The sequence below is a fragment of the Panulirus ornatus genome, chromosome 34, assembly GCF_036320965.1.
Source record: "Panulirus ornatus isolate Po-2019 chromosome 34, ASM3632096v1, whole genome shotgun sequence".
Taxonomy (NCBI): domain Eukaryota; kingdom Metazoa; phylum Arthropoda; class Malacostraca; order Decapoda; family Palinuridae; genus Panulirus; species Panulirus ornatus.
The window spans coordinates 7045029-7072870 of NC_092257.1; the positions used below are offsets into that span (position 1 = coordinate 7045029).

Genomic DNA, 27842 nt, shown 5'->3' on the forward strand with positions numbered 1-27842 from the left:
CTGGGTTTGATACAAGAACATATGATTTGAAAAAGGTGGCCTCTTAATCTGAAACCTTTTATTGGAGAAAGTCAAGACAAGGGATTGTAAGAACTTGTTTTCCACCTTTGTTTGGTGTTACTTTATTGTGGACATTCTTGTGTCTATCCTGTGTGGCTCCACGAATTCTTCTTTCAGAGAGTTGGATTCCATTGCAGGTATCCATATTTGTTTTAGATGTATTCTTATTCTTATTTTCCTCTAGTTTTCATATCTTGCCCTGCCATTTCCTTCTGATTCTTGAAAACTCTTTCCTGTGTCCTTGCTTTGACTGTCACTGGGTTGGGGATCATAATCTCCAAATGGTGAGCTCTGATGGACTGGAGGTGAGTAGGTCGATGATGTCATCCCAGTGAGGGTCTATGATCAGTGGAAGGCAGGCTAGCACTTCCTCACCAGAAGTCCTGAAAGTTGGAAAGTCCTGAGAAAGTCTTTGAGAATATATCTCATGCTCAGAGGACACTGCCTCAAGGAGAATTTATTAATTTATTCAATTTTCTGAGTTGAGAAAAAACTTTTTCACGGCTTTCCACTCCCGATACCTTGCCCATGTTCATCTCAGCATTTACATTAAGATTTATTTTCAGTTTCATTTGCCAGGTGTTATTCCGATGAGTGCTTCAACAACCCACCAAAAGTAGTTTGCCCTGGCGAATATTTCATGCTTCAGAGATGAACCTCTAAATCAGTCATTTGCATTTTTGATCCCATAACCCAGAGGAAACCCACAAACCAGCAGGTCTTTGAAATGTTCTGGTTATGGAAAGTGGTCTTCAGGCATTTAAGGTATCCGGGTTTTAAAGCATACATTCTTGAAGGAATTACTTTGAGATATTTGTTATTGAATGAAATAACTTTTTGGTAGGGGAAAAAAATCAGGATCTCAAATGAGGTTAAGGTTGATATGATTGCACCTGTCAGTTAACATAGGATTGGAACTTGTAGTTTTGCAAAGTTTAATGTCAGTGTAGTAAGCTTAATAATCTAATACTATAGATATATCTATTTTCCAGTATGATATGCAGGATGATAAACAAGTGAAAGAATTGTAAAGTTGATTGTCTCCAAATTTCATTAAACTTAATTAGGCCCAGTGATGATATTCATAGCTGTCTGATCATTCATTTTTTGATATGTTTTGATTGGTGATTTACATTTTTACATGTTTTCTCTAGTCCCATCTTGGACCTTATTACACACTACAAAATCTTAACCATTTGAGAGTCGCTTTCATTGTCTAATGAATTATTTTATTTTCAGCATGGAGACTCCAGATAAGACTTAAGAAGCCAACTTTTCTTTAACTCAACAAGAAAAATAAGATTGTGGTAGAAAAAGTTGATGTGATGTAGCAGTGGAGCCTAATGTGTCAAGCTGTCAATTGAGAAGAGGAGCATTTGGCATTGCATTTGTCAACTTCATTAAATGGTACCATAATCTGTACTAAACATGGTGGATCTCCGGTACTAATTCTAGTAGCACACCTAGTACAAGAGTATCTCTTCCAGCTGCAGTCAGTGGAGTTCCTGCAGGTTTACCTGCTAGATTTGCAAAGTAAGTTTTTTCTTGTAAGGTTTGAAGTTGATATATTTCAGAGTAGATTTGTACTTATTTTTATGCATTTTGCCTCTATTTTTTAACTTTTGAATTCATTAAGACTTGCTTATGATGGGTATTCCCCTGTTCTGTGCATGATGTTGCAGTCCAAGATGTCTATCTGGAATTTTTTTTTGAATTTAGTAGCTTTCAGTTTTTACTTCCCACTTCACGCATCATATTTTCCTTGGAGGAACAGAGAAAAACGATATACTCCTCTGGAGTGAGAATATTGTAAAGATATTCCTTCCTGTCCTTTGAAGATGACACATTCTTGCCAAATATGATAACTTGCTCACATTGTAACAACTTGCAAGTGGATTTGGGTGACCATGTTAATGATCGATTTATATATTCTGCATCCATACCTTACCTTTCGTACCTTCCTTCCCAAAGTACCCCTTCTCTAGATCTCCCACAGTGCATTGAAAGCTGGACACATCTACTGGGTGGGACCAAAGGTCAGAAAGTATGGTGATTCATGTTTGTCTTTTGATGTTTAGGAGAGCTAAGGAGTAAATGTTTAGAGCTTTCATTTGAAGATTTGCATCTTTCAACACAATGGATCCTGTGTTATTTTGAATTGATGCATCCATCCTTAAAAGCTAAGCAATTGAAACAATTAACCATCCTGCAGATCATCCTGGAAAATATCCTTGCATTCTTGGCAGATTATTCTGCTTATGTGAATGCTAAAGCTCATTAGATAAGTCTTAGGGCATACCTTAGTAAAACTTTCTGACCCTCGAATTTTCAGCAGTAGTGACCTCTCAAAATAAGACTGAACATGTGGAGTTGCTATGGTCTCTGTCTTCTTGTGAATCTCTTTTTTCTCTTTTAGGCTAATTGTTAATGGGGTACAGGAATTTCAGTACCCCATATGAGGTGTGACGTGGATGGATCGAGTAAGTAATGAAGAGTGTGGTTGAGAGAGCAGAAGAGGGTGTTTTGAAATGGTTTGGTCACATGGAGAGAATGAGTGAGGAAAGATTGACCAAGAGGATATATGTGTCAGAGGTGGAGGGAACGAGAAGTGGGAGACCAAATTGGGGGTGGAAAGATGGAGTGGAAAAGATTTTGAGTCATCGGGGCCTGAACATGCAAGAGGGTGAAAGGTGTGCAAGGAATAGAGTGAATTGGAACGATGTGGTATAACAGGGTCGATGTGCTGTCAATGGATTGAACCAGGGCATGTGAAGCGTCTGGGGTAAACCATGGAAAGTTTTGTGGGGCCTGGATATGGAAAAGGAACTGTGGTTTCGGTGCATTAACGTGACAGCTAGAGACTGAGTGTGAACGAATGTGGCCTTTGTTGTCTTTTCCCAGCGCTACCTTGCGCACATGCGGAGGGAGGGGGTTGTCAATTCATGTGTGGCAGGGTGGCGACGGGAATTAATAAGGGCAGACAATATGAATCATGTACATGTGTATATATGTATATGTCTGTGTGTGTATATATATGTATACGTGAGATGTATAGGTATATATATGTGCGTGTGTGGACGTGTATGTATATACATGTGTATATGGGTGGGTTGGATCATTCTTTTGTCTGTTTTCTTGCGCTGCCTCGCTAACGCGGGAGACTGCGACAAAGTGTAATAACTAAATAAATAATAAAAGATCTGGTTCCAAGGTTCTTCATTACCAAGAATACACTGAAACCTAGATGTCAAATTTTATTTCTGATGGATGGTACTGTGGTCTGCCACTATGAAGAACAGGATCTTACAGATTTCTGCATCTTTTAAGAGTTAACTGAAAATACTGCTTTTAGCTCTGTCCAAGAACCTGTTCTTCCAAATCGCTTATCTAAGAGGAGTATGCAGTGTTTGGGCAGATGCCCACCTTAGATCAAATTCCTAAGGAACAGTGATGTCTTTATTGAAATATGCTCTCAAGTGGTTCCCTTTCTAGGTGTCGCAGCACACCAAGTGGTCTGTTTGCCTCCAGAGCCATTGCTTTTTTCATAAGTTACGTTTTCCCATTTTTGAATGAAGGCCAGCAGTAATAGATGCACTTTCCCTGATCTGGAGTCTATGGAACCAGATATATTTTTTCCCCTAGTTCATCTTCTGGATCCACTTCTAAAACAAACTTCATTAAATGATACCATAATTTAGTCTAATCATGGCGGATCTTTCCTTTATGGCTAGGGATTCCTCTTGCTAATGACTTGGCTTCCAATTCTCCTCCAGCTCACCATAAAGGCATTATGATTGCTGTTGCTGGTTTTTAGTTCTTGAAAAAACTTTTTCGCCTTCATATGTTATGCTCTTATCTTTTAACAGGTCTCTGGAAAAGAGAAATGAAGCCTTTGAAATATGAAAAACAATTTCTGCAGCAGTATCCCATGAGCAAATTTCATTTTTTCTTAACCTGCCCAAACTTCTTCATTTTTTAAAATATTTTCTTTACACCTATGGTAACCACCTTGGGTTGGTGACACAATTTGTGAATAAGTAAGCATTGATTGGCCAGGATTGATTGTGTCAGTGACATAAACCCATTGGTGGTCACTGGCTGAGGGCTCCTGGTTCATGAGGCCAAATGCTTTGTTTGTTTGTTATTTGACCAGAAGAGATGGACAGAAGAAAGCCTCTGCACTGATATGTTGGGTTTGGAGGTATTCACTCCCTGATCATCCAGAATTGTTTCATTTTTTCTTGGGACACCATCTTGGAGAGAAAACTTGTTTCAAATTCAAAAAGTTAAATTAGCCATAAGTGTTTTATTGTATAATGAAGTTGTGAATCTGTTGGGAGAAGATTAGGTTAAAATGTTTTCTATGAGCTTGGGAAGAGTTCTGTAGCTGATTTGTGAGTTGACGATGTTGAAACAGACTGTTGTAAGGTCTGATAATTGGTTGGAGCTTAGAATAAAAGGTTGTAATTTTGGATTTTTTAAATTTGTGAAAGCTTGATGGTATGCACAGGTACAATTTGTGTGTATTTTTTGTGTGTATTTTTGTGTGTGTATTTGTTGATTCAGATTGTAATTAATATTAGACGGTGTTTGGAGGATAGGGTATTTTGGTCTTCCATAAGTGGAGCAGAAGTAAAAATCTGTGTCTAATGAAGTAGGTATATGGGTGAGATTGGTATGTAACTTGGTGGGTTGGTTACAGAGGTTCATGATATGCAGTATATGTAATTGCTCAAGACTGTAGTACTACAGGGCTGTGTGGAGTGAGTGGTTAATCATATCGGTGATGTGCACTGAAATCACCACATAGTGAGATATTTAGAAAGATAGTTAATCATTGTAAATATAGGTGTGCTTGGTAGGGTAGAGGTATGTAAATGTTGGAAACACAGTATTGGAAATGTTTTTTCTTTTGGTTTTAATGAGCATGCTTTCTTATATCTTATGTATATTTTTAAGGGAATACAAAAAAATGCATTCACTTCTGATTGATTGGATCAACAATTGCTGGATTGAAAATGTTTCTGTGGTATAGATGATGAACATTTCCAAGGATTTTTAAGGCTTATCAGGCAGTAAAGTCATGCAAGCTAATTTCATTACTAGAAATAGTCAGTAAATCATAGCATTCTCATACTAACATAATCATCCACTTTGTTTAGATTGTAAGGAACAGAGTGTAGTATTTAAAGAAATTATTTTGTTTGTGATGAAATGTTTTGTTAATTTGCCCATATGTACATCTGAAAAAATGGAAATGAAAAGATAAGTCTGTTGGAACACTTCAGTGGAAAAAGCATATAGAAGGGGTCAATATGTGCATTACTAAGATATAGAGGAGTACAATACTGTAATTAAACAAAGCGCTAGTCAAACTATTAGGTTCTTAAACCAAACAAATACACTAATACTGTAGCTGGGTAGAGTATACAGATAGGTAACTGTGGGACTGACAACTTCATAGTTGGTGGTCTAAAGGCAGGAAGGAGTGCAGTAAGGTATCTGCTACTGGCAAGTGTAAGATAATTTTCCTTTCTATTACAGTAGATTACAGTATTGATTTTCTGTTGAGACACTGATTTGGTACAATAGATTAATAACTGGATGAATGCATACCTCAATCAGAGTAATTTTCAGTCTAGAATTTTACTATTTTCTGCAGGATCTTCTTTTAAGTTATAGATAGTGGACATTCAAATACATATTCAGCACTTTATTTTCACTGAAGCCCCTTTATCAGTAGATTTAACAATACTTACATTTGGCAGGACCGAAATCATGAGGGACCGATTATTCTTGGAATCCATAATGAGGGCTCAAAATATTATAACTTGTCCAGATAGGGAAAGTCACTGGTAAAATCATTTTATTAAACTGACTAAGAATGCTAACCCTGTGCATAAAGGTGAATAAGTTTGTAAAGTATAACTAGGAAAAATCTATGCAAGAATGTTAATTGATAGAGTGATGGAAGTGAGTAAATACATAATAAGTAAAGATCAAGTTGGTTTTAGGAAAGGTAGGGGATGTGTGGATCAGATTTTTGTTGTAAAGATGACCGTGAAAAAGTATTTAGTGAAAGGTAAGAAACTGTATTGCAGCTTATATGGATCTGGAGAAAGCATAAGACAGAGTCAAGCGGAATGCTTTGTGGGATGTGTTGAGGATGTATGGGATAAGGGGACAACTGTCAGATGGTGTGAAAGCCTTCTATGGAGGAGTAAATGTGTGTGTAAGAGTGGATGGAGAGTTAAGTGAAAGTTTTGGGGTACATGTAGGTGAGGAAGGGCTGTGTGATATTGCCATGGCTTTTTAGCATATATATGGATGGAGTGATAAGAAAAATGAAAGCAAAACTAGGGAAAAGGGTGCAGAGATGGAGTGTGGTGGTGAGATATGGTGGCTAGTGGCAATCCTGTTTGTGGATGATGCTGTGTTGTTTGCTGAGAGTGAAGAGGAGTTGCAGAAGATTGTAAGTGTGTTTCATGATGTGTGTAAGTATAGGTGATTGAAGATTAAATGCAAGTAAAAGTATAGTAAAAGTGTTTGAAAGTATCGACTTTGTAAAATCATATAAAATGAAAGAAGGAAGGGTATTGAATTGTGTTTTGGATATGTCTGGAGAAAGACTGGAAAAAGTGAGAGAATTTAAGTACCTAGGAGCTATCTTGGGTGAGTTTGGTGATAGGGAAGGAGAGATAAGGGAGCGAGCACTACAGGGTAGAAGAGTCATTGTGTCCCTTAATGAAGGTTAGAGGTGTAAGTTTGGAAGTGAAGAGAGGATTAAAGAACAGCATAATCCTCCCAGCCCAGACATGTGCAGTTGAAACATGAATGTGAAATGAGCCATTTCAGAAGAGCATGTGGTGTGACTAGATGGAATGAAGAAAAAAATTAGGGGTGCATGTGAGCTGTGGTATGGCAGGGAATGCAAAGGGGTTAAATTATGGGGTGGTAAAATGGGTGAAGATTTGTAGAGGTTTTCAGAAAAGAAGAGAGAATGTTGGGGGTGAAGAGAGTGGTGAGAGTAATGAGCTTGGGAAGGAAACTTGTGTGAGGAAGTACCAGGAGAGACTGAATGCAGAATGGAAAAAGGTGTGAGCAAAGGATGCAAGGGGAGTGGAGGAGGAATGGGGTGTATTTAGGGAAGCAGTGATAGCTTGTGCAAAAGATACTTGTGGCATGAGAAGTGTGGGAGGTGGGCAGATTAGAAAGGGTAGTAAGTGGTGGGATGAAGAAGTAAGATTATTAGTGAAAGAGAAGAGAGAGGCATTTGGATGATTTTTGCAGGGAAATAGTGCAAATGGCTGGGAGAGGTATAAAAGAAAGAGGCAGGAGGTCAAGCGAAGGGTGCAAGAGATGAAAAAGAGGGCAAAGAGGGTGAGAGAATATCATTAAATTTTAAGGAGAATAAAATGATGTTTTGGAAGGAGGTAAACAAAGTGCACAAGACAAGAGAACAAATGGGAACATTGGTGAAGGGGGCTAATGGGGAGGTAATAACAAATAGTGGTGATGTGAGGAGATGGAATGAGTATTTTGAAGGTTTGTTGAATGAGTTAGATGTTAGAGTGGCACATATAGGAAGTTTTGGTTGAGGTGGTGTACAAAGTGAGAGGGTCAGGGAGAATGGTTTGGTAAACAGAAAAGAGGTAGTGAAAGCTTTGCGGAAGATGAAAGCCGGCAAGGCGGCTGGTTTTGATGGTATTGCAGTGGACTTTATTAAAAAAGGGGGTGACTGTGTTGTTGACCAGTTGGTAAGGATATTTAATGTATGTATGTCTCATGGTGAAGTGCCTAAGGATTGGCAGAATGCATGCATAGTGCCATTGTACAAAGGCAAAGGGAATAAAGGTGAATGTTGAGATAGCAGAGGTATAAGTTTGTTGAGTATTCCCGGGAAATTATGTGGAAGGGTATTGATTGAGAGGGTGAAGGTATGTACAGAGCGTCAGATTGGGGAAGAGCAGTGTGGTTTCAGAGGTGGTAGAGAATGTGTGGATCAGGTGTTTGCTTTGCGGAATGTGTGTGAGAAATACTTAGAAAAGCAAATGGATTTGTATGTAGCATTTAAGGACCTGGAGAAGGCATATGATAGGACTGATAGAGATGCTCTGTGGAAGTTATTAAGAGTATATGGTGTGGGAGGCAAGTTGCTACAAGCAGTGAAAAGTTTTTATCGAGGATGTAAGGCATGTGTACAAGTAGGAAGAGAAGAAAGTGATTGGTTCCCAGTGAATGTCGGTTTGCAGCAGGGGTGTGTGATGTCTCCATGGTTGTTTCATTTGTTTATGTATGGGGTTGGTAGGGAGGTGAATGCAAGGGTTTTGGAGAGAGGGGCAAGTATGCAGTCTGTTGTGGATGAGAGGGCTTGGAATGTGAATCAGTTGTTGTTCGCTGATGATACAGTGCTGGTGGCTGATTCGAGTGAGAAAATGCAGAAGCTGGTGACTGAGTTTGGTAAAGTGTGTGAAAGAAGAAATCTGAGAGTAAATGTGAATAAGGGCAAGGTTATTGGGTACAGAAGGGTTGAGGGACAGGTCAATTGGATGGTAAGTGTGAATGGACAAAAACTGGAGGAAGTAAAGTGTTTTAGATATCTGGGAGTGGATTTGGCAGCGGATGGAACCATGGAAGCGGAAGTGTCACAGGGTGGGGAGGGGGGAAGTTTCTGGGAGCCTTGAAGAATGTGTAGAAGTCGAGAACATTATCTCGGAAAGCAAAAATGGGCATGTTTGAAGGAATAGTGGTTCCAACAATGTTATATGGTTGCAAGGCATGGGCTGTAGATAGGATTGTTTGGAGGAGGGTGACTGTGTTAAAAATGAGATGTTTAAGGACAATAATGAAAGGGTAAGAGAGATGTGTGGTGATATGAAGAGTGTGGTTGAGAGCAGAAGAGGGTGTATTGAAATGTTTTGGTCACATGGAGAAAATGAGAGAGGAAAGATTGACAAAGAGGATATATGTGTCAGAGGTGAAGGGAACGAGAAGTGGGAGATCAAATTGGAGGTGGAAGGATGGAATGAAAAAGATTCTGAGCGATCGGGGCTTGAACATATAGGAGGGTGAAAGGCGTGTAAGGAATAGAGTGAATTGGAACGATGTGGTATACCAGGGTCGACATGCTGTCAATGGATTGAACCAGGGCATGTGAAGCATCTGGGGTAAACCATAGAAAGTTTTGTGGGACATGGATGTGGGTAGGGAGTTGTGGTTTTGGTGCATTATACATGACAGCTAGAGACTGCGTGTGAACGAATGTGGCCTTTGTTGTCTTTTCCTAGTGCTACCTTGCACGTGTGTAGAGTGAGGGGGGGTTGTGTCATTTCATGTGTGGCAGGGTGGCAACGGGAATGAATAAGGGTAGCAAGTATGAATTATGTATATGTGTATAGATGTATTTGTCTGTGTATGTATATATATGTATACATGGAAATGTATAGATATGTATATGTGCGTGTGTGGACATGTATATATATATACATGAAAAAAAGGGCAAATGAGAGTTGGGGTGAGAGAGTATCATTAAATTTTAGGGAGAATAAAAAGATGTTCTGGAGGGAGGTAAATAAAGTGCGTAAGACAAGGGAGCAAATGGGAACTTCAGTGAAGGGCGCAAATGGGGAGGTGATAACAAGTAGTGGTGATGTGAGAAGGAGATGGAGTGAGTATTTTGAAGGTTTGTTGAATGTGTTTGATGATAGAGTGGCAGATATAGGGTGTTTTGGTCGAGGTGGTGTGCAAAGTGAGAGGGTTAGGGAAAATGATTTGGTAAACAGAGAAGAGGTAGTAAAAGCTTTGCGGAAGATGAAAGCCGGCAAGGCAGCAGGTTTGGATGGTATTGCAGTGGAATTTATTAAAAAAGGGGGTGACTGTATTGTTGACTGGTTGGTAAGGTTATTTAATGTATGTATGACTCATGGTGAGGTGCCTGAGGATTGGCGGAATGCGTGCATAGTGCCATTGTACAAAGGCAAAGGGGATAAGAGTGAGTGCTCAAATTACAGAGGTATAAGTTTGTTGAGTATTCCTGGTAAATTATATGGGAGGATATTGATTGAGAGGGTGAAGGCATGTACAGAGCATCAGATTGGGGAAGAGCAGTGTGGTTTCAGAAGTGGTAGAGGATGTGTGGATCAGGTGTTTGCTTTGAAGAATGTATGTGAGAAATACTTAGAAAAGCAAATGGATTTGTATGTAGCATTTATGGATCTGGAGAAGGCATATGATAGAGTTGATAGAGATGCTCTGTGGAAGGTATTAAGAATATATGGTGTGGGAGGCAAGTTGTTAGAAGCAGTGAAAAGTTTTTATCGAGGATGTAAGGCATGTGTACGTGTAGGAAGAGAGGAAAGTGATTGGTTCTCAGTGAATGTAGGTTTGCGGCAGGGATTGTGATGTCTCCATGGTTGTTTAATTTGTTTATGGATGGGGTTGTTAGGGAGGTGAATGCAAGAGTTTTGGAAAGAGGGGCAAGTATGAAGTCTGTTGGGGATGAGAGAGCTTGGGAAGTAAGTCAGTTGTTGTTCGCTGATGATACAGCGCTGGTGGCTGATTCATGTGAGAAACTGCAGAAGCTGGTGACTGAGTTTGGTAAAGTGTGTGAAAGAAGAAAGTTAAGAGTAAATGTGAATAAGAGCAAGGTTATTAGGTACAGTAGGGTTGAGGGTCAAGTCAATTGGGAGGTGAGTTTGAATGGAGAAAAACTGGAGGAAGTAAAGTGTTTTAGATATCTGGGAGTGGATCTGGCAGCGGATGGAACCATGGAAGCGGAAGTGGATCATAGGGTGGGGGAGGGGGCGAAAATTCTGGGAGCCTTGAAGAATGTGTGGAAGTCGAGAACATTATCTCGGAAAGCAAAAATGGGTATGTTTGAAGGAATAGTGGTTCCAACAATGTTGTTGCGAGGCGTGGGCTATGGATAGAGTTGTGCGCAGGAGGATGGATGTGCTGGAAATGAGATGTTTGAGGACAATGTGTGGTGTGAGGTGGTTTGATCGAGTAAGTAACGTAAGGGTAAGAGAGATGTGTGGAAATAAAAAGAGCGTGGTTGAGAGAGCAGAAGAGGGTGTTTTGAAATGGTTCGGGCACATGAAGAGAATGAGTGAGGAAAGATTGACCAAGAGAATATATGTGTCGGAGGTGGAGGGAACGAGAAGAGGGAGACCAAATTGGAGGTGGAAAGATGGAGTGAAAAAGATTTTGTGTGATCGGGGCCTGAACATGCAGGAGGGTGAAAGGAGGGCAAGGAATAGAGTGAATTGGAGCGATGTGGTATACCGGGGTTGACGTGCTGTCAGTGGATTGAATCAAGGCATGTGAAGCGTCTGGGGTAAACCATGGAAAGCTGTGTAGGTATGTATATTTGCGTGTGTGGACGTATGTATATACATGTGTATGGGGGTGGGTTGGGCCATTTCTTTCGTCTGTTTCCTTGCGCTACCTTGCAAACGCGGGAGACAGCGACAAAGCAAAAAAAAAAGAAAAAAAAAAAAATATATATATATATATATATATATATATATATATATATATATATATATATATATATATATATATATATATATACATGTGTATGTGGGTGGGTTGGGCCATTCTTTCGTTTGTTTCCTTGCGCTTCCTCGCTAACACAACAGACAGCGACAAAGTTTAATAAATAAAAGAATGAGTGAAATGTAGTACTTTGAGGTGGTTCGGGCATATGGAAAAAATGCAAGACTGGGAGTTTACAAGTGGAGTGTATGATAGTACAGCTAAAGTAGTCAGTGTAAGTGGAAGACTACCTGTGACATAGGCAAATAGGGTTGAGGAATACAGGAGGGAGAGAAATAGTGGGAGAATACGAGGAATGGTGTATGTGAGTGAGGCATGTAAGAACAGGGTTAAGTGGAGACTGTTGTGCCATGGCCACCCTCTGTTGGGATATCCTGAAGGGAATGAGCTTCAGAGATATAGATAGATTGATATTTATGAATATTCATATATTTTCGATTTCTTGTACTTGATCATGATTTCCTGTGGTAATGATGCAGCGCCAGGAAACAGATGAAAAAATACCCATCCACTCGCATACTTGTATATATGCACATACATGCTTATACGTGTATTTTTTTTTTTTCTTTCATACATATTCATCATTTCTTACGTTAGGGTGGTAGTGTGAAGAACAGATGACTGAGCATCAAAGGGAAAAATCCTCACTAAGTCCAGTCCCTTTTCCTTCTTTTGGAAAAGTAAAAGAGGAGGGAAGGATTTCCAGTACCCCACTCCCACCCCTTTTAAGGAAGTAAGAACATTACATGTGTCTCCTACATATCATGGGAAATAATGAACAGGGATGGCAGTCGGGGAGGTGTATTATCACTTTAAAACCTGTTACAGGTAGGAGCTAAGTGATGATTTTTCATTGAAGACACAGGATAGAAACTCTTAATGTCTATGATTGTAACTAGAAAGAAAAGAAAGGTGAGATAGGGGCGCTGTTTGGTGACATTCACCTGGATGTTCTGGCTCTTAATGAAACACAAGTGAAGGGAAAGAAGGTATATTTTGCTCGTGTTTATGTGTTAAAGTTTAGAGTTTGAAGAGAGAGGGCGAATGTAAAGGAGGGATGGCTTTTCTAATGAAGAATGAGCTGTCAGACTATGTTAAAGAATATAAGGACTTGTGTTCAGGATTAAAGAGGATTAGAACGAAAGGAGAATGTAAGAGGTGGATGATTTTTAGTACTTATGCATTTGGTTGTGAGAGACATGAAGAAAAAAAGATTGCAATCTGGAAGTAGCTGAGTTTGTGCTTTAGGGGAGTTTAAACCATAAAGTGGTATTTGTTCCTTTTTCTTTTTACGTAGTAAAAGAAAATTCCCTCATGATATTATTTAAAAGTAACAAAAAATGCTCTAAAAGTTGTATGAATACTTCTGAGTTGGCCTGATCCACTGCTGTTGAGGGATTAAGCTTATTTCATAACTCTTGTTAAGAAGTGAAGATGGAGATTTGTTGTTTCTTTCTTGGTTTTTACATTTTTTCTCCCCAGTTTGTATTTCTTTTTCATACAGCAAGGCAGGAGGAGTGGATGGTATTGGTGTTGAATTTCTTGAGAAAGGAAGTAATTGTGTTGTTACTGGTTCATTACGATGTTCATTATGAGTATGAATCCCAGTGAGGTTCCTGAGGATTGGTCAAGCGGGACAAAGGTGGTGTTTGAGTCACAGAGGTATAAGTTTGTTTAGCATAATTGAGTTGTAGAAAAAGTGGTGATGGAGAGGGTGGTGGCATGCACAGTGCATTAGACTGGGGAAGAACATTGTGGGTTTAGTAGTTGTAAAGGTGTGTGATCAGATGTTCGCTATGAAGAATGTGTGTGAGAAATACTTACAGAAACAGAAGGATTTGCATGTGTGTTATATACATTTGGAGAAAACATATGATACATTTGAGAGAGAGGATTTGTGGCAAATGCTACATATATATGGAGCGTTGAGGAAAGCTGATAGAAACTGTGAGTAGGGCTTGTAGAGGAAAAGGTTGAGAAAAAGGTGAGTGACTCAAAGTGAAAATGGGTCTGTAGGAGGGGTGTGCCATGTCACCATGACTGTTTAATCTGTTTGTGGGTGGGGTGATGAAGGAGGTGAATGCAAGGATCTTGGAGAGAGGAGCAGGTTTGCAGTCTATTCTGGGTGGGGGGTGCCTGGGAGGTGAGTCAGTTGTTGTTTGATAATAATATCACACTGCTGGCAGATTCAAGACTGCACAGGCTGGTGTTTGAGTATGGGAGAGTGTTTGACAGGAGGAAGGTGAGTGTAAATGTGAATAAAAGCAAGGTTATTAGGTTTAGCAGTGAATGAAGAAAGGTTATATGGAGTGCAATTTTGAATGGAGAAAACATTAAGAAAGTGGAGCGTTTTAGACACCTGGTGGGAGTGGATATGGCAGTGATTGGAACCATGGGAGCTGAAGTGAGCTAATAGAGTGGGTGAGGGGCAAGGGATTAGGGTGCATTGAGGAATATGTGGACAGAAATGCCACTGTCTTCAAGAATAAAGATTGGAATGTTTGATGTTATAGTAATCAGGTTAGTGGTGTATTCATGTGGGGTGTGGGTCTTAGACAAAAATGTAAGGCACAAGGTGAATGTGTTGGAAATTAATGTTTGAGGACAGTAAATGGTGTGTGGTAATATGACTGAATAAGAAGTAAGGTAAAAAAGAGGCGTGGTGGTAAGGGAAGTATGTATGGGAGAGTTGAAAGGCTGTGCTGAAATTGTTTAAACATATGGAGAGGATGAGTGAGGAAAAGATGACTGGTATGTCAGAAGTGGAAGGAACAAGCGAAAGGGATAAACCAAGGAGGAGGTGGAAGGATAAAGTAAAATATGTTTTGAAGGCTTGGGGCATAAACATGCAGGAGAGCGCGGGATGTGAAAGGTATAGAGCAAAATATACGTAACTTGTTTCACCTGGGATAATGTGCTTTCTGTGGGGTGAACCAAGACCTATGAAGCTGTCACGGGAAACCATGGAAAAATCTAGGTCCTGATTGTGGATTGCGAGCTTTGGGTTCGGTGCATTATACATGAAAGCTGGTGAGGATGTGAGCAGATTTAGTCATATTTTTCACCTGTTCCTGGTTCATCTTTACTTATGTGTGTAATGGCAAACATGTATGAAAGAATGACAGTGATAAGTGAATGGGAAGAATACGGAAGGCTTTGCATATTTCTTTGACTTTTGCTTATTTTTACACTCTCCTTTTCCTTCATACACAGGTGCATGCATGTTGGTGGTGAATGAAATGGGTATATTTATGGATAGTATATTACACACTCTAGTTAGATTTTGTGTTATGAGTATGAGCGACTAGCAATTTATGGAGGGATATCTTAGGTTTTTTGTTAAAAAGTGTCCTATTCCTTTCCTGGTAATTCTTACTGAAGTTTTCATCAACCTAGGGTTATATATAGAGAAAATAAGGCATAGTTATGCAAGGTTATTTCTTCCACATGACAGTCTGGGAGAATGTTGAGAGTGAATGTGAGCAGAAGCAAGGTGATAGGGTGCAGGAAGGAGATAGACAGAATGGTTTGAGAGTGGTCTGAATGGGGAAGACCTAGAGGAAGTGGAGTGCTTTGGATACTTGGGGTTGGAGTTGGCAGTAGATGAAACATTGGGGGCTGAAGTAAGTTTCAGGGTAGGAGAGGGGGTAAGTCGTGGGTACATTGAGGATTGTGTGGAAGGAGAGGATCTTGTCTGTCAAAGAAAAGAAATGATATGTTTGAAGACATAGTATAGATGATAGTGTCATATAGGTGTGGGTCATACCATTAATGCAAAAGAATGGAAGAAGACAGGCATGTTGGAATTGAAAAACCGGAGGACAATATATGATAATGGCCAGTTTAATTGCATAAGAAATTATAGTATAAGAGAGATGTAGTAGTAATCAGAGTATGATTGAGAGGGCTGATTCGGTTGTGCCGAAATGGCTCGGGTATATGGAGATGAGTAAAGAAGAATAATGAAGAAGAATTCTGCATGTTAGAAGTGGAAGAAGGAAGAGGGAAAGAGTGTCGAAGAAGGAAAGGAGGCATTAAGTGAAATAGGGATATCTGGGTCTGATAATTTAGGAAGATGAGAGTCATGCATGACATAGAATGATTTCAAGTTGTATATGGGAGGGGGATATACCGTCAGTGGGCTGAACCAGGATGTAGAGGCTATTAAAGTACATCATTGAATAGTCTTTAGGGTTTGGCTGTGGATGGTAGACTTTGTTTTCATTATACATGGTAGATGGAGAGTGGCTGTGTGCAAATGAGACTGTTTGTCTGTACCTAGCACTGCCATGATGTTTAAAAAAGAAAATTGCTGAAAAGTTTCATGAATATTAGCAGTTAATTTAGCATGCATAGTCTAATACTTAAATACATGTTCATATTATTCAACACTAGTGCTGTGCCAGTGTAAAAAGAGAAAGTAGACTATGATGTCAAGTTCAGGAAAACAAACAAATAGGCCTTCCATGACCTCCAATCTTGTCCTGAGGTAGGGTTGCCCCAGATGTGCAGGTCACCCACTTTCCTCCTGCTTACTGAACACTTCATTAGGTCAGCAGAGAGGTAGATGTATTACTCTTTTTTTCTGCATGTCAGTTCTGTCAACTTATAAGGATATTCTTTCTGCGAGTGGGAGTAGTCATTAGAAATACTTGCCATTTAAGGGTTAAGGGAAGTGCTTGGCAAAGTTTGTGAGCAGTGTACCAGACTGTACTGGCTGCTGTTGTGGTATGTAAGGTTCTGCTGGGAAAACTGACAACAAAAGGTTTGTAAGGGGGTATTGAGCTCAGGAGCACATTTGCTCTAAGTTAACAACTCAGGTTAATCACACACCTGATGAATGTTTCTTTTCCTAGTGATAAATTTTGAACGTAATGGGGTCAGTAATGTGAACAGTTGTGACCTATCATTGTAACTGTTTTCTCCATTTTTGAGATGGAACAGTTACAGCCAGTTTGAAAGAAGGACGAGTTGCCTGAAATGGGCAGTTGATGAAAAGTGTCGTTGATGCTTCATCCTTGGGCTTTATGCAGGTATGTTTAGCATTTGAATAAAGGGACCTGGTCACATGAGTTTGGAAAAACAAAGACTACGAGCACTTTCCGTAGAAAGCTCAAGATTCCTATACCAATGATTGTATGAAAAAATTAGTTCTACCTCAGATATTACTTGTCAAAAACTTTACTCCTATATTGCTGTCATTGGAAATATGAATCCTACCATGTGTTTCTCATCTCACCATGAACAATATGAACCCATGGGGATAGGGGAGAAAGAATACTTCCCACGTATTCTCTGCGTGTCGTAGAAGGCGACTAAAAGGGAAGGGAGCGGGTGGCTGGAAATCCTCTCCTCTTGTTTTTACTTTTCCAGAGAAGGGGGCCAAGTGGGGATATTCTCTCAAAGGCTCAGTCCTCTGTTCTTAATGCTACCTCGCAAAGGCAGGAAATGGCGAATAGTATGAAAAACAATTGTGCTGATGAATGCGTTTTCAACATTATTTCATAGTAGAAAACCACAATGAAATCACATAGAAGTTATTAATTGCTTATATAAGTCCTCCTCAGAATCATAGAAAATTTCCACTCATGTTTAGTCTATTTCGGCTCTTATACCTTGCTCTTAACCTCTTGCCCCATGCTTTCATACTTCTCCCAATCACTTGCACTCCTTCATACCTTGCTGCTCTTAACCTCTTGCCCCATGCTTTCATACTTCTCCCAATCACTTGCATTCCTTCATACCTTGCTGCTGTTAACCTCTTGCTACATACTTTCATACTTCTCCCAATCACTTGCACTCCTTCATACCTTGCTGCTGTTAACCTCTTGCTACATACTTTCATACTTCTCCCAATCACTTGCACTCCTTCATACCTTGCTGCTGTTAACCTCTTGCTACATACTTTCATACTTCTCCCAATCACTTGCACTCCTTCATACCTTGCTGGTCTTAACCTCTTCCTACATACTTCATACTTCTCCCAATCACTTACACTCCTTCATACCTTGCTGGTCTTAATCTCTTGCTACATACTTTCATACTTCTCCCAGTCACTTGCACTCCTTCATACCTTACTGGTCTTTACCTCTTGCTACATACTTTCATACTTCTAATCACTTGCATTCCTTCATACCTTGCTAGTTTTAACCTCTTGCTACATTCTTTCATACTTCTCCCAATCATTTGCACTCCTTCATACCTTGCTGGTTTTAATCTCTTGCTACATACCTTCATACTTCTTCCAATCACTTGCATTCCTTCTTCATATGTAGCCTTCTTCCACCACTCCATAGTCACTGACAAGCAGTTTAACTTTCTCATTCCACCTCTTACTCCTGTTTCTCATACAACCACAGTTCAAACACTTCACCTACTAATTTAAGCATTGTTCCCTGATATCCTTCCAATCCTCTTCAACTTCCCTAGTTTCTTTACTCCCATCTTGTTCTATTCTTTGTTCAGTCTCTCTTGATGTTTAGCACACAGGTTTCTTTACTTCCACCTCGTTTTATTCTTTGCTCAGCCTCCCTTGCTGTTGAAACACACAGGTTTCTTTACTCCCACCTTATTCTATTCTTTGCTCAGTCTCCCCTGCTGTTGCAGCACACAGACCTCTTTTCTGAACATGCTTAATTTTGCCACTTCATTCACACTGATGTCATTTCCTCTCTTCTGATACCGACCACAGACTTTAACACTTGCCATCCAAGAAGAATTGTGACATTCCACTTGTCCCTCAACTCAGCACACAACAAGCCTTTTACAATTCTAATTTATGCCGCAGACCCTCATAAACCTCAGTTGCTATATTGCCCATCCTTGCATTTAGATCCCTTAACGGCCTTGCATAATAACAGTCAAAGCATTCATTTAGTCCCACCCAAGGTACACTCTTTCCGCCTTCACTTTTTTCAGTTCCAGATACATATGCTCTAGCAGTTGTCTGTCTTTCCTAGCCTACTTTCATTCTAACCCATGACAGTCTCAAACTCACTCTCTTACAGCCTGAAAGACTGTAAGAGAGTAGAAGTGCCTTCCCTTCTTTCATTTCTGTCCTCTTACTAACCCATGACTTCAACTGTATGACATTCCTAATCTATTCTTCTTCCCCTCCTCATCTTTGTTTCACTCAGAGGTAGAACATCTTAGTTTCCCACTAATATAGCACCTATCTCTCCCTTTTTTCATCCTTGTTACAGCAGCACACATTCAGGTGCTGTGGTCTGAGCCTTTGCTGGCAAGTCCTCACATGGATTCCTTTTTTGCTGCTGTCTTTGGAAAACAAGATACAAGAGGGGAAGGTTTCCAGCCACCCTGCTTTTGCCACTATTAATCTTTTCATATGACATGCAGGAGCTGTTTAGATAGCTTTATCATTCTCCCATCACCAGACGTAAAGGAAATTTTTGAATTAGCCTAAAGAATCCCATGAACTATTTGTCACAGAGTGTTTAGGGGTGTGAAAAAAGTTTGTTTGTGATTGAGTTTAAGCATTCCCCTTGTATATGAGGCAGAGAGGAAGGACAGCACCTTGGGACAAGGTAAGGAATGTGACAGCCACTGCAGTGTTAGGTCACCATGCCACTGTCAGTGTTCCTTTCAACACCGTGGCAGTAGTACCTTACTGGTTGGTGCTTGTCTACTACCTTCTGCAACATGAGAAACGGGGTGAAAGAATGTTGAACTTGAGAGCGAACAAGAAAATAGTTTGGAAGTGTGAAGCAAACAGGTGGTGCAAGAGTGAAGGAGGCAGATGGAGCAAGAATGAAAGAGGCAGATGGTGCAACAGTGAAGGAGGAAGATGGGGCAAGAGTGAAAGAAGCAGATGGGAGAGGAGTGAAGGTGAACTGACGAGGCAACAGTGGAAGGAGCAAATGGGACATGAGCGACAGGAACAGATGGAGCAAGAGTGAAGGGAGCAAATGGGGCAACAGTGAAGAGAGCATATGGTGCAGCAGTGAAGGGTTCAGATGGGACACACCAGTGAAGGGTACAGATGGGACAAGAGTGAAGGGAACAGATGAAGCAGGAGTGAAGGGAGCGGATGGAAAACAGTAAAGGGAGCAGATGGGACAAGACAGAAGGGAGCAAATGGGACAACAGTTAAGGGAGTAACTGGGGCAACAGTGAAGAGTAGATGGGACACAGTGAAAGGAGCATATGAGGCAAAAGTGAAGAGAACAGTGGGCACAAGTGTGAAGTGAGTTGATGGGGCAAGTTTGAAGGAAGCAGATGGAGCAAGAGTGAAGGGAACAGATGGAGCAAGTGTGAAGAGAGCAGATGGAGCAAGAGTGAAGGGAGCAGATGGGGCAAGTGTGAAGAGAGCAGATGAGGCAAGTGTGAAGGAGCAGATGGAGCAAGAGTGAAGAGAACAGTGGGAACAAGTGTGAGGTGAGATAGGGCAAATGTGAAGGGAGCAGATGGGGCAAGAGTGAAAAGAACAGTGGGTACAAGTGTGAAGTGAGATGGGGCAAGTGTGAAGGGAGCAGATGGGGCAGGAGAAGGGAGCAGATGGGGCAGGTGTGAAGAGAGCAGATGGGGCAAGAGTGAAGAGAACAGTGGGAACATGTGAAGGGAACTGATGGGGCAAGTGTGAAGGGAGCAGATGAGACAAGAGTGAAGAAGCAGACAGGGTAAGTGTAAAGGAAGCAGACGGGGCAAATGTGAAGGGAGCAGATGATACAAATGTGAAGGGAGAAGATGGGACAAGGAAGAGATGTGAGGAGTGAGGATTGCTTAGGGTGTGTTAGGAGACTAGGGATAGAGCTCATGAGTTTAACATGAGGTGACATGCTTAGTGAGACAGTCATGTTAGCTGTTGTGGTAAAAAGAGAGGATATTGTGAAACTCTTGTATTAGATTAGTTTAGCAAAGCAGCAGGAGGGGAAGGATTATTAGTTGAGTATCTCATTTGCCTTGTCAAGCTGTTTGACGTTTGTGTGGCACAAGGCGAGATGCCAGAGAACTGGCAGAATGCATGCATGGTGCCCTTGTATAAGGGCAAGGGTGACAAAAAGTTTTTGAGTTATAGAATTATAATTCTGTTAAGTGTGCCTGGTAAGTGAACAGAGTGATGACTGAGAGGGTGGCGACATGTGCAGAGCATCTGATTAGGGAGATTCAGTGTGACTTTAGTGGTGGTAATAGTGATGTGTGGACAAGATGTTTACTTAGTGCAAGAAATATTTGGAGACTAAGAAAGATTAGTTTGTGGTATCTATAGATGTGGAGAAAGTACATGATAAGGTTGACAGAGATGACTTATGAAAGCTGCTACAAATATAGTGTGGTAGGAAAGCTATTAAGTACAGTGATGAGTTTTTTACCAGGAGGGTAAGTCAGTATGTCATGTGTGACTAGAATGGAGGAGTGGTTCCCAGTGAAGGTGAGTCTCTAACAGGGATGGTTAATGTTGCCTTGGCTGCTTCATCTGTTCCCTTTACAGGATGGTGAGGAAGGTAAGTGTCAAGGTCTTGGAGAAAGGGACAGGGATGCAGTCTGCTAAGAATGTGGGGCTGAGGAATTGAGTCAGTTGCTTTTTGCAGATGGTGGCTGACTCTATGGAGAAACTTCAGAAGTTGTTGTCAGAGTTTTGTAGAATGTGAAAGGAGGAACTTGAGAGTTAATGTGAATGTAAGTAAGGTAATGGGGTGTGGCAAGGGGTGTGAGTGTAACCTTAAGTGGGAGTACCTAGAGGAAGTTGAGTGTATTAGATATTTGGGAATGAACATTGGTGCATACGGCAACAAGGAGGCTAAAGTGAGTCATTGGGCACACAAAGAAATGTGTGTAATAAGAGGTCATTGTCTGCAGTGCGAAGATGGGTATGTTTGAAGGTACTTTACAATTGTCCCCAGGATGATGTATAGATACGAGTTTAAGGCTGTGTATGGAAAGGAAAGAAAGAGGCTGCACGTTTGGAAATGAAATGTTTGGGGACGATATTGTGTGACATGGCTTTATTTTGTAAGAAATAACATTGTATCTCCCTGCTTATGATAAGCTGTCATTCTTTACATGATTAGTCTGTCTCCTTCCACATATCATTCTTTTTTTTTTTATACTTTGTCGCTGTCTCCCGCGTTTGCGAGGTAGCGCAAGGAAACAGACGAAAGAAATGGCCCAACCCCCCCCCACACACACGCACATACACACGTCCACACACGCAAATATACATACCTACACAGCTTTCCATGGTTTACCCCAGACGCTTCACATGCCTTGGTTCAATCCACTGACAGCACGTCAACCCCTGTATACCACATCGCTCCAATTCACTCTATTCCTTGCCCTCCTTTCACCCTCCTGCATGTTCAGGCCCCGATCACACAAAATCTTTTTCACTCCATCTTTCCACCTCCAATTTGGTCTCCCTCTTCTCCTCGTTCCCTCCACCTCCGACACATATATCCTCTTGGTCAATCTTTCCTCACTCATTCTCTCCATGTGCCCAAACCATTTCAAAACACCCTCTTCTGCTCTCTCAACCACGCTCTTTTTATTTCCACACATCTCTCTTACCCTTACGTTACTTACTCGATCAAACCACCTCACACCACACATTGTCCTCAAACATCTCATTTCCAGCACATCCATCCTCCTGCGCACAACTCTATCCATAGCCCACGCCTCGCAACCATACAACATTGTTGGAACCACTATTCCTTCAAACATACCCATTTTTGCTTTCCGAGATAATGTTCTCGACTTCCACACATTTTTCAAGGCTCCCAAAATTTTCGCCCCCTCCCCCACCCTATGATCCACTTCCGCTTCCATGGTTCCATCCGCTGACAGATCCACTCCCAGATATCTAAAACACTTCACTTCCTCCAGTTTTTCTCCATTCAAACTCACCTCCCAATTGACTTGACCCTCAACCCTACTGTACCTAATAACCTTGCTCTTATTCACATTTACTCTTAACTTTCTTCTTCCACACACTTTACCAAACTCAGTCACCAGCTTCTGCAGTTTCTCACATGAATCAGCCACCAGCGCTGTATCATCAGCGAACAACAACTGACTCACTTCCCAAGCTCTCTCATCCCCAACAGACTTCATACTTGCCCCTCTTTCCAGGACTCTTGCATTTACCTCCCTAACAACCCCATCCATAAACAAATTAAACAACCATGGAGACATCACACACCCCTGCCGCAAAACTACATTCACTGAGAACCAATCACTTTCCTCTCTTCCTACACGTACACATGCCTTACATCCTCGATAAAAACTTTTCACTGCTTCTAACAACTTGCCTCCCACACCATATATTCTTAATACCTTCCACAGAGCATCTCTATCAACTCTATCATATGCCTTCTCCAGATCCATAAATGCTACATACAAATCCATTTGCTTTTCTAAGTATTTCTCACATACATTCTTCAAAGCAAACACCTGATCCACACATCCTCTACCACTTCTGAAACTGCACTGCTCTTCCCCAATCTGATGCTCTGTACATGCCTTCACCCTCTCAATCAATACCCTCCCATATAATTTACCAGGAATACTCAACAAACTTATACCTCTGTAATTTGAGCACTCACTCTTATCCCCTTTGCCTTTGTACAATGGCACTATGCACGCATTCCGCCAATCCTCAGGCACCTCACCATGAGTCATACATACATTAAATAACCTTACCAACCAGTCAACAATACAGTCACCCCCTTTTTTAATAAATTCCACTGCAATACCATCCAAACCTGCTGCCTTGCCGGCTTTCATCTTCCGCAAAGCTTTTACTACCTCTTCTCTGTTTACCAAATCATTTTCCCTAACCCTCTCACTTTGCACACCACCTCGACCAAAACACCCTATATCTGCCACTCTGTCATCAGACACATTCAACAAACCTTCAAAATACTCATTCCATCTCCTTCTCACATCACCACTACTTGTTATCACCTCCCCATTTACGCCCTTCACTGAAGTTCCCATTTGCTCCCTTGTCTTACGCACCCTATTTACCTCCTTCCAGAACATCTTTTTATTCTCCCTAAAATTTACTGATAATCTCTCACCCCAACTCTCATTTGCCCTTTTTTTCACCTCTTGCACCTTTCTCTTGACCTCCTGTCTCTTTCTTTTATACTTCTCCCACTCAATTGCATTTTTTCCCTGCAAAAATCGTCCAAATGCCTCTCTCTTCTCTTTCACTAATACTCTTACTTCTTCATCCCACCACTCACTACCCTTTCTAAACAGCCCACCTCCCACTCTTCTCATGCCACAAGCATCTTTTGCGCAATCCATCACTGATTCCCTAAATACATCCCATTCCTCCCCCACTCCCCTTACTTCCATTGTTCTCACCTTTTTCCATTCTGTACACAGTCTCTCCTGGTACTTCCCCACACAGGTCTCCTTCCCAAGCTCACTTACTCTCACCACCTTCTTCACCCCAACATTCACTCCTCTTTTCTGAAAACCCATACTAATCTTCACCTTAGCCTCCACAAGATAATGATCAGACATCCCTCCAGTTGCACCTCTCAGCACATTAACATCCAAAAGTCTCTCTTTCGCACGCCTGTCAATTAACACGTAATCCAATAACGCTCTCTGGCCATCTCTCCTACTTACATAAGTATACTTATGTATATCTCGCTTTTTAAACCAGGTATTCCCAATCATCAGTCCTTTTTCAGCACATAAATCTACAAGCTCTTCACCATTTCCATTTACAACACTGAACACCCCATGCATACCAATTATTCCCTCAACTGCCACATTACTCACCTTTGCATTCAAATCACCCATCACTATAACCCGGTCTCGTGCATCAAAACCGCTAACACACTCATTCAGCTGCTCCCAAAACACTTGCCTCTCATGATCTTTCTTCTCATGCCCAGGTGCATATGCACCAATAATCACCCACCTCTCTCCATCAACTTTCAGTTTTACCCATATTAATCGAGAATTTACTTTCTTACATTCTATCACATACTCCCACAACTCCTGTTTCAGGAGTATTGCTACTCCTTCCCTTGCTCTTGTCCTCTCACTAACCCCTGACTTCACTCCCCAGACATTTCCAAACCACTCTTCCCCTTTACCCTTGAGCTTCGTTTCACTCAGAGCCAAAACATCCAGGTTCCTTTCCTCAAACATACTACCTATCTCTCCTTTTTTCACATCTTGGTTACATCCACACACATTTAGGCACCCCACTCTGAGCCTTCGAGGAGGATGATCACTCCCCGCGTGACTCCTTCTTCTGTTTCCCATTTTAGAAAGTTAATACAAGGAGGGGAGGATTTCCGGCCCCCCGCTCCCGTCCCCTCTAGTCGCTTTCTACGACACGCGAGGAATACGTGGGAAGTATTCTTTCACCCCTATCCCCAGGGATAATATACATATATATATACATATACAAACACACACACATACACACACATACGCACATACACACACACACACACACATATCATTCTTAAATATTTGAATTTCAACATATCCATCCTCTTCCTTTCCTTTGCATTCACTTCCATACAACTCTTATGTGACTCCTGTTTCTTCATATGTGTTCATTACCTATCAGTGCCTTTATAACATATTGCCATAATGGCTGTGCTAGTAGGAACCACTTCACTGTCTGTGTTCCTTGATGAGTATAACTGTATCTCTCTGCTGCTGTACACATCTCATAACTATCAATCCAAGGTCATCTGGGTTCAAACTCATTTATTTAGCTTTCTTTGAACTGTTTCTGTAGTTATTCCATATATGTTTCATATTTCTATTGTTATTGCATTGAAAAATCTCACTTTTTTGCTAGACTCATATATTTTATTGTCGTGACGTTATCATATTTTATCGAGTATCCCTTCCAACTTTATAATTTTGTATCATCCTTGCTGATTTGCTTTTGAACCATGGACATTTTTCCTGTTGTCTTCTACTTGTTACCATGCTAACATTATCATGTGTCTTTCCCTTCTTTCCAAGCTGTACAGTTTGATTCCATTTTGTTTGTTGATCGTACAGTGTAGCAGTACTCAGTTTTGCCCTTTTATATAGATTGAATGTTTTCATCAATAGCGTTCTTCTCATGATGCAGTTTCTCATTATAGAACCACTCATTATTTGGTTTGAGGTTACTATTTTATGAATATATTTTTTGAGTTCTACATTCTTATTTATTGTAACTCCTAATATAACATTTTCTTCACTCTCTGTCTTTTCCTTTTCAGCCTTTGCTGGGAGATGTTTGTACATTGTTAACCATTCCATGGCTTGTTTGTGTGAATCATCTAATCATCAAACTCCATTAGGTTCTTTTCTGCCCATTTATACATTATGTTTAGGTCTTTTTTGCAGTTTTTCTTTGTTTCCAGCCCTGTGCCATTATTCATTCTTGTGTCATACACAGTAGTCCAGACTGTATTCTGCTTTACTTTTTCGCTTATATCTGAGATCATTGTTACAAATTATATTGACACTAGAGTTGTTCCTTGAATTGGTCCCAAAAGAACATTATCTGCATCTCACAATGCTCCATTTGCTGCCATTCTAACTTTAAGAAACTGATTCAGTTTTCACCTTATATTTAATAATTGTTTTGCCACTTTCTCTAATAACACTACTTTACTGTATCAAATGCTGTAGCAAAATCAAGAAAAACACTGTCCATCCTCTTTCTCCGTAGTAGAGCTTTGAATTAGTAGTTGTGTGGTTGTAAATGAAGTCCAATTGAGAAGGTTAACAAGGTTGTCTTGGATGTGGTACAGGCAACCGGAAAAACGAGGGAAGAAAGACTGACAAAGAGGAGATATACTGCATGTATGTCAGAAGCAGAGGCAACAAGGGGTAGGAAAAAACTGAGAGGGGGTTGGAAGGATGTAGTGAACATGGCTTTAGGATATCAGGGCCAGAATATTCAATAAAATGTGAGGCATGCATTGGGCAGAATGATGTAAATCCGTGTTGCATTTGGAACACAACTTACAGTCAGCAGACTAAAGTAAGTTAAATAAAGTGTTGAAGGCTAATCGTAGAGTGGTCTTTAGACCTTAGGTGTTGATGATGGCCTCCAGTTTTGTTGCACAATGCATGACAGCAAGAGATTGATTTTTCTTTAAGCAGGAAAGGCAGTTAAGGAAAAAAATCAGATTCAAGACAGTGTTTTAAAGTGCTTTGTTGCATGTGTGGTGTCACAGCTTCCAGTAGTGGGAGATGGGACATTTTTCTTACATTGATGGTTTTCAGTACTTGTATGGACGGGGCATCAAGTTAGATAGGTGCTTGTGATTTACATAAATTCTTCAGTTTCAAGTTACTGACATAGCCCTTGTCAATAATGGAGCGATTTTAGTGGAATCTGTGGAAGTCGTAGTGGTGGCTTTTAAGAAATGAAAGAATCAAAGATTTTAGGACAAAAGGCTCCTAGACTTCAGTCAAAATCCAGCCAGTTATAGACTTTTGATGCCTCTTTCCTTTTTATGTGTATATGGAAAGAATGTTGAATGTTTGAACGGGTCTGCTTACCTTATCATTGTGATCCACAGTAATAGTAGGTTCGATGCATAAATTAGTAGTTTCTTAGGTCTTCAAGATATTGATCCTCCATGTTTCAGTCTTTGGATGCAAAGTTAATACAATGCCTTTAGGCACCTCTCATGCAGGCAAGATAATTGGGTTCATGTGTCCATTGTGAATCACAGATGGCTTCTTTGAAGCTAACAAGAGTCATGTGATCTTACTTAACCCAGGGGTGCTAGGCATGTGCTTGATTCCCTGATGTTAACTCTCCTTAAGGTACTTTTTCGGAAACGGGCGGAGAAGGCTAGGGGCACCTGCAGAGATACTAAGGATGAGATAAATTTCTGCTTGAAGGCTTGCCAGGAGGAAGGTTTTTGAGTGTCAAGTTGGAGGGTGAACATTGCTCTGTAATGCCTTAGCAAATTGCACCTGTATATGGCTTCATATCCATGGGGATAGAGGAGAAAGAATACTTCCCACGCATTCCTCACGTGTTGTAGAAGGGGATTAAAGGGGACAGGAGCAGGGGGCTAGAAACCCTCCCCTCCTTGTATTTTAACTTTCTAAAAGGGGAAACAGCAGGAGTCACACGGGGAGTGCTCATCCTCCTCGAAGGCTCAGAATGGGGTGTCTAAATGTGTGTGAATGTAACCAAGATGAGAAAAAAGGAGAGATAGGTTGTATGTTTGAGGAAAGGAACGTGGACGTTTTGGCTCTGAGTGAAACGA

General features: G+C 40.8%; 1 long non-coding RNA gene across 5 annotated transcripts in view; it reads left to right on the plus strand.

The window, feature by feature from the left end:
- The first annotated feature begins 215 nt into the window (after positions 1-215).
- The window catches only part of LOC139760014 (uncharacterized), a 44767-nt gene continuing 17140 nt past the window's right edge, over positions 216-27842 (plus strand). For all 5 annotated transcript variants that reach the window (XR_011715201.1, XR_011715202.1, XR_011715203.1 and 2 more), the window contains exons 1-2: positions 216-365; positions 1300-1593. This is a non-coding gene — a long non-coding RNA (uncharacterized lncRNA). The remainder of the gene's footprint in view (positions 366-1299; positions 1594-27842) is intronic.